Source organism: Mytilus edulis, chromosome 7, assembly GCF_963676685.1.
Source record: "Mytilus edulis chromosome 7, xbMytEdul2.2, whole genome shotgun sequence".
Taxonomy (NCBI): domain Eukaryota; kingdom Metazoa; phylum Mollusca; class Bivalvia; order Mytilida; family Mytilidae; genus Mytilus; species Mytilus edulis.
The window spans coordinates 11,406,900-11,415,931 of record NC_092350.1 but is presented as its reverse complement, the minus strand read 5'-3'; positions in this window follow the sequence as shown (position 1 = coordinate 11,415,931).

The following is a 9,032-nucleotide window of genomic DNA, read 5'->3' as shown; positions in this document are numbered from 1 at the left end:
GGCATCAAAAGTTTCTAGTGCCAAGTGCACATACAGTTTTGAAGTATATCACAAAATCCTGTCTTTGTTTGCAACTCATTGGACGGGTATAAAAAATAAAGCAATATCTTTCGGATAACTGTTTCAAAGTGGTATTTCTATCAATCATATAGAAATGGTTTGAATTAAAGGATTTCTCCTCTTTTTATTTTCTTATCCTTTCCTCTCGCTTCATTGGTACCAAATTTATCGAGTAGCGTAGAAGTTCAAAACAATTTCGATACAGAAAGATAAAATCAACGCAATTGTGTCGATCTTGGATACAGCAGCGTTTTTCATTTTTTTCTGTTTTTATATCAAATAATCAAACACCATTAATTAAGTTCTTATGATGGTTGTCATGCTGTTGCGGGTCTGGCTCATCTCCTCCTTGATGAATAAAAGGATGCATCAACGCCGATAACTTGCTGGTAGGAATATACCATCAACCACATTTACATGAAATATTTGATCCAAAGAAATGGTAAAGCCTCTGGAAATAAAACAATAAACCAGTTGGAAATATACAAGTTTATAACCTATGTTTATAAACCAGATTCTTAACTTACATTAGTTTGATTTGTAGATGATTTTGTTCATAAAGGGACGTTTGTTTTGGGTATTTTAGTAGAGGGTTTCTGATACGAAATAGCAGTTTGACTATAATTGGTAGTCAATTATCTATGGAGAAGAAACGGGTACGTATCTTCAAGATCAGACACATGGCTACACGAAAACGAAACATTTCTTTTGTTTGTATAAACGAAGGTAGGACATCATGACTTTGATATCAGTAGGTACAGTACTAAGAGCTACACGTGTAACTTTCAAAAATAGCGATCATTATTTAAGAGGAAAAGTCATTTTTATGATTGATTTCTTGTTCTTTGGTAAGTCTATGTTAATTAATGTGCTAATTAGAATGATTGCTAAAAATATCGTGCAATATCAATACGCTTCTCAGAATTCATGCACATTTTTAAAGGCTGTATATATATATATGAAATAATTCGATTTTCATTCTCATCTATTTATTTCAAATCTCTGTTTAATTGATGTCAACCGTTCTAAAGTTTGATCCTTTAACAGCTAGGCAAATATACATATTATAGATACTAGCTATAGATAAATATAAACACTGTCTCTATGATCTTTACATCATCTTTGGTTCTTTGTGTCTGAATGAGATATGTCTATGTCATGTACATAACAACTTAAATATCATTACAATTATGTAAGATCGTTTATCATGTTTATTATTAATAATAATAATAATAATAATAATAATAAATTCTTTATTTAAAGAAATAGTCTAATTTTCATTGAGGCCCTCAAACAAAATACATGCATACAGTTAACATTCATACATTCATACATTAATTTACAATATATATTACTAGTATATACACAATTCAATCATTGAAATATACAAAGGGTAATAAATGACAATATTTGATATAGTTTTGTTAGAGGAAAACAAATTAGTTGACTTGCATATAATTTTCAAGAAAATGATTATAACTATGTTTCTTGAATAATTCCACATTAGGACATTTCTTTATTTCGAGTGGTAAATTATTCCATACTTTGGTTGCAGAATAATGAAAAGATTTTTTATAAAAATTTGTATTTGGTCTTGGAACAAAAAGATCATTATTAGAGACAGATCGTAAGTTGTGGCGTTGCACATCATCAATATTTAGTATTGCTAAGTAATCAGGTGTTAGCCCATTTACAATTTTATACATTAGAATTGATTGTTGGTATTTTATTCTTTTGGTAAAAGATAGCCATTTTAAAGAAGAAAACATGAAATTAGATGGAATAGAAATATCGCATTCCAGTATAATTCTTGCTACTCTTTTTTGAAGTTTTATGATTCTATCTGAATCTTTTTGTAATAAATTTCCCCAAACTGAACTACAATAGTCTATATATGGTAGAATATATGCATTATAAAATAGTTGCCTTGTGTGTATTGGCAAATATACTTTAATTTTATATAAAAGTGATACTTTAGATGAGATAATTTTACATATACGATCAACATGATCTTCCCAGCTTAAATTTTCATCAATGTCTACTCCAAGTAATTTGAAAGAATGGACATTCTCAATACATGTTTCGTTGACGGTAATACATAATTCTGATAGTTGTTTAAGTTTTTGTTTTGAACCCAATTTCATACACTTAGTTTTTTGTGCATTGATTTTCATACTGTTATTGTTACACCAAGATTGTATAGCATTTAAATCATTTTGCAATATGCTGTTTATTTTTTCAATGTTTTTATCATGAAAATGCAATGTTGAATCATCAGCATATAAATCCATATTGGATTGTTTAACATGAAGTGGTAAATCATTTATATATATTAAAAATAACAGCGGACCTAAAATAGAACCTTGAGGCACTCCATACTTTACAAACGATTTATCAGATTTAATGTTAGCGTATTGGACTTCTTGTTGTCTGTCAGACAAATATGATTTTATCCAATCTATTATATGTTTTCCGATATGATAAAATTTTAACTTTTCTAGAAGTATGGCATGGTTAATAAGGTCAAAAGCCTTACTGAAATCTAAAAACACTGTACCAACTATTTCTCCATTATCTAAATATTTTAACCATTCGTCAATTAGTTTAGTTAGCGCTGTTTGGCAGGAATGACCTTGTCTGAAACCTGACTGGGCGATATGTAACAATTTTTTATTGTTAAGGAATTCATATAACTGTGTACATACATGTCTTTCGAAAATTTTAGATATGGTATTCAAAATAGAAATTGGACGATAATTTGAGGGAATATCTCTTGGTCCTCCTTTATGTATAGCAGTTACTCTTGCAAGTTTTAATTTTTGCGGAAAACGATTTGAAGTTATACTTTTGTTTATTAAAAAAGTTAATGATGGGGATATTATTTCTGCACTTAACTTTAAAAATTTGGGACCTATTCCATCTAAACCTGCGGATTTATTAATATTAAGATGTTTTAGTTGAGAACACACCTCTCCAATGGAAATGAGTTTTAAATGAAAATTTTCATTTTTCTTTAATTTTTCACTAGTAAAATTTTGTAGCATAGAAAAATCCATATCTGAAGTATTATTTCCAATAAGTTTTTCAGCTACGGATGAAAAATGAACATTAAGAGTATTTACAATATCTTGGTTGTTATAAACCGTTTGATTTTCATACTGCATTTTAGGTGGAAAAATATTATCCTCTTTTGGATTTAACTCTTTAATATGATTCCAAAGTTCTTTACTATTTTTGGAACTAGTTATGGCGTTTTGGTAATATTCCTTTTTTGCATTAAATATTAACGACGTTGTTTTATTACGCCACTTTTTAAAGTTTATCCAATCTTTTTTTGAATGATACATATTCCTATATTGAATGGAGTTTTTAATTTCTTCATTAAACCATTCGGCTTGTTTAAATGTTTTTACTCTTTTAGTTTTCATTGGTGCATGCTTGTTTATAACTTGATTAAAAAGTTCATACCATTTGTCGACAGCAATATCAATATCATCTTCCATTTCAACAATATGAAAAGGGGTTTGATGTAAGTCTGTACAAAAGGCATCTTCATTAAATTTTTTGAAACACCTATACTTTATTTCGATATGATTTTCTTTTTTTATCTTTATATTGATTTTTCTATTTAAGCATATAGGATAGTGGTCACTTAAAGCATATGAAGGTACATGACAATGGACAATATTTTCAGGATTAGTAGTGTAAATATGATCAATTAGAGTTTCAGATTTGTCACAAATACGTGTTGCAGTGGAAATTTGTTGTTGAAGATTAAAATTGTTTATGAAATTGATCCATTTTTTATTCTCAATTTTAATCAAGTCAATATTAAAGTCCCCCATTAAAATTATCTCTTTGTTTTCTGAAAGAGCTGCATTAAATTCTTCCTCAAAAAGATCTATCCAGGACTGAGGGGAATTTGGTGGTCTATAAATAGTACAAATGAAGAAAAGTTTAGATTTTGGAAATTCTACCTCTAACCATAAAGTTTCTAATGTATTAATGGATAAATCAGATCGATTTTTAACTGCAATAGAATCTTTGACATAAACCAATAGGCCACCACCATCCTTACACTGGCGATCTTTTCTGAAAATTTTGTATCCCGGCACTTTACATTGTTCATTGTTAATGTCAGGTTTTAAGAATGTTTCAACTAATCCAAATAAATCTAAATATTTGTTGTTTATAGTAATTATATTTTTTAACTCGTCAAATTTAGATAAAATATGTCTAACATTAAGGCATACAGCATTGAAACCTTTACATTTTAGATTAAGACAGTTTTTTTGATAATGTTTGTTTCTATTACAATTAGGTTTTGAGCTGAGGCTATTAGCATATTTACCATTTTCTGATTTTTGACAATTTTCTGTAGAACTTTGGTTTTTAAAATTCTCAGCTATAGACATACATTTTTGAGTACATATACATTTTGATGTATTACAATTTGGACATAAATTAAGAAGTATATCGAAATTGTTATGAAGTAGTAATGATTTACTATGATTTGATACTTTGTCTACAAATTGAAATACATCAGATTTATCCTAAAGTGTGTGACAGTCTTTACAATGATGACCATAAAAGCCACAATTAAAGCAGATACCATTGAATGTCTTTGCAATGGTTTGTCTTTTACCATGCTGTTCATTACTTTCATTATTGGACTGAGAAATAGTTGTTTGGTTGAAAATGTTTACAACTTTGTTTATGTTTCTAAGTAAAAGAATTGTACCCTGATTAGTGAGGTGTATTCCATCACGGTGGTAGTAAGAAGAAACGAGATCGCCGCCTCTGGAGACAAATGCATCTGTTTGTTCGATGATTTTTAACTTATGTTCAGTAGAAACCCTGTGTAATATTGCATTATAAATTTCTGTATCAACATTCCGTCTTGGACAAATCTCAGATACAGCAATGTTTATGCCTGGGTTTATCGATTTGACAGTTTTTATCATATCATCATATTTTTCTTTGAAAGCTTCTGGATGTATCCTTGACGAGGCATCATTCCCACCAACAACTAAAATAATACTTTTGTAATGTTGTATATTAGATTTTTTAATCTTTTCTGTTAATGTTGGTACTGTTGCGCCTCTATTTGTTCGTATGTGAACATCTTTTCCAACTTTGTTTGCATCGATGCCTTTAATTATGGAACTTCCTATTATCAATGTTTTTTCTTTCCGTTCGTCTGGAAATATTTGAGAGTTTCTTATTGTTGTATGTGATTGATCTATATATGTCTTTGATGTATTGGCTGTGTTGCTGTTAACACTACGATAATCTATATTTTCATTTGATTTTTCCACTTCAAAGTTTTTGGCGTTGTACTGTGTACGGCTTGGTAAATCTTTTACTCTATAGGCGAGGCTTTGTATTTTGTTATGAACGTGACTAAAATTTTTGTCCTGGTCAACTTTAACCAACTTGACACTGTTTTCAATGTCATATAAATGTTGTGTCTGGTGTTCGTCAATAGTACACATTTTTTTTGAAAAAGCGGTAATCCTATCGTTGACTTGATTACTAATATTATAATTCTTTTTAACAAAATTTACCTTCCGATTAATAGTTTTTTTTTTGGAAATCACGTACCAAGCACTGTTATTGTCCGGATCATCATCATCATCATCATCATCATCATCATCATCATCATCATCATCATCATCATCATCATCATCATCATCATCATCATCATCATCATCATCATCATCATCATCATCATCATCATCATCATCATCATCATCATCATCATCATCATCATCATCATCATCATCATCATCATCATCATCAAATAAAGGTCGGGAGTCGAAGACGACTGTACACATTGACAAGGCTTAGCTCTGCATGTCAGAATATAAAAGTGTACAGTTTTGTCGTCGAAAGCATGTAATGTTACTTTAAATCAATGTAATCATTCTTCATAAATTCAAACACTTCTTATTATTCTTACAGTAAAATATTTATTCATGATACTAGCCCCTGGTTCACATAAACTGAATGCTGATAATTGTTTGAGTTTTCTTATAGGCTGTGAGATTTTTTGTACACAAACAAGAAAAAACAACCGGTTAAGTTTTGGTGAATTATGCAAATAACACATAATTGTATGCGACCTTTAAAGTGACCATTGTAGTATTTGTACTGTTTTGTGAACAGTCATTTGCTGAGCTTGCTGATTACTCCAATACAATGATTGATTGATTGACCGGTGTTTACGTAACTTCAAGTGCTATCGCCTTTTTAGTGTTATGACTTCGTTTTCTATTGGTTTTTTTCCGTTAAAATATTGGGGGTAAAATAGATGACTTTATATAGACTTTTACATATCAAACGAATGGATAACAACTGTCATTTTTCTGACTTGGAACAGGTATTGTTTTAAACCTCTCACTTGTATGACAGTCAATAGACGCGACAACTCAAACGTGAATTAATCATAACGATGAAATGTATTACTTGTTAAGATGAATTCATAATGCTTATTTGAAATATTTACAGGTGATATAATTGCCTGTGACACCACCAAAGTAAAAAATGACGACTATATAAAAGCAATGTATATATATAAAAAAAAGATGATGTATGATTGCGAACGAGACAACTGTCCACAAGAGACCAAAATGACACAGAAATAAATAACCATAGGTCACCGTACGGCCTTCAATAATGAGCAAAGCCCATACCGCATAGTCAGTTTTAAAAGGCTAAAAAATGACAATGCAAAACAATTAAAATGAGACAACTAACGGCCTTATTTATATAAAGAATGAAATTATTTTCCTGCATTTTTATACTGCATAAGCCAAATTAATCAAACCCCGCAATTTGTGTATTGTGTTGATTATATTGGTAATAATCGAGCAATAATGTTTATATGTAAATGGTTTGTTTGGAAAAGTGAGTTGTCTTTCTTTTACAAGAACAACATATCGACTGATATCTTAATAAAATCATATCAAAAATAAATATAAAATAAACTGGGTGATCAGTCGTTTACTACATGTATCAACCAACTGAAAAATATAAATTAACTGGAGGGGCTTATGCCAGCTCTTTTGCTTTATGATTAAAATCGATATGCATATATATTTATCTTACCTCCTATAGATTTTAATATGAGGATATGACTGGTTAACGGACTACACGTGGTGACTATATATATTACGTATAGGGTGCTTAAAAATATACATGGTTAGTTACCATATAGGGTGAGCAACCAAATAGAGTTAGTAAGGAGTTACTTCCCTTTCAAAACAAAAAAGATACCACAGCCCTTTATAAAAACAACACAGTGTTGAGGGAAAATCTAAAAGGATTCAACAGACGAAGAAATGGATGCTGAAAGGTTGAAATAAGTTCATAAAACATAATTGAAACTGACAAGTGATTATTGTTGTCATAGCGGAGTTACTTCCCTTTCAAATAAAAACAAAAATCAACATACGAAGACACCGATACATATAATGATCAAACGATTAAAATAAATTTTTAAAACAAATTTAAAGCTTTTTGAATACTTGATCACTTTGATAGGCAGCTAGTCAAAATACCACATGTGAAGATAGTCGGTAAGAAAAATCGTTACACAGTGTGCTTGTGACCTATATATATATCGTATTAGGTCACTAACACACCACGTAACTAATATTATATGGTTGTGTACAAGTTATTATTTTGTAGAAGTTATTGTTTGTACCAACAAATTGTGAAATTTTATATTGTATATTTACTTTGTTCAAATCATAACTTCTCAAACAAAAACTTGTTATTTGTACATTTGTACAAAATTTGACCAAAATTCAATTATAACTTGTACAAAAGATATATGATAATTCAACGTGGAAGAAAAGAAGGCCTTTAATATATATTTAACAGTAATGCATCTTAATTGCCTTACTAAAAAAAAAATTGAATCCAACTTTTCTCAAAACATGTTTTGACTGTTAATCATTTTGGGGTCAACCTTTTGAATGAGTTGTCAAACCTATATATCACCGGTATTTTTGAACACCCTTTTGATTATTGACTCATTTGAGAGTATAGTGTAAACATTGTAAGCATGGGCTTCACCTTTCGATACGTGAAATAGTAACAAGGCTTTTAAAACTGGTGGTCAGGAGTTTCTTTTATGTAAATGCAAAGGGCATTTCCACTTATGTGAAGGCAATGAAATAATTCTAAATTCTAGAATATTGATAAAAATTGTATAAAAAACTATCCCAATTTAGCAGGGTTAGCCGTGCATGCATCAATTACAAATACAAAACATTAGCCCAATTTGTATTAATTTCTTTTTGTTAAAACAACAAAATATATTTTGCAATACTAATTTTTCATTTTGCTAAAATAAAACTAAGATATATATTGAGTTATCGGGTGTTATGATGTTTTTACTCTTTTTGATTTTTTTGGTTTTGATATTCAACTTTCTTTTCGCATGTCGTATTTAATATAAATCTTCACCTGAATTGTTTAATCCCTATATATACAGTGAACAGATATTCTATGTAGATATACAAAAAAAATTATCTCCTGATACCTGTCATACATTTTTATGTTTCCACTGTGGAAAAAAAAAGATTGATATATTTTTGTTTCAATCTAAATCTAACTGCTTTATGATATAAAGTTGAGAATGGAAATGTCTTTTAATATCTAACAACTTTTGGGGAATTTTGTTGATTTTGAAACTCGCACAGAATATTTTTCCTCAAATTGGTAGGATTGTGTTGACATGACTTTGGGAGGGTTGAGCAATCGCAAACATGTTGTTCAGGGCACTTCATTGCCGTTTATCGCTGTCAACAGCTAGTCTTTTTGTTTTTTGTTTTGCACTTTCTATGCTGATCCAGACTCAGGCCATCGTATAACTGAATAATCTACATTTGCCTGATAAAGTTTACATTTTGTAGCTTTCATATTAATTCACGTGCTAAGAATGCCGTTATAACCTTTAAGAT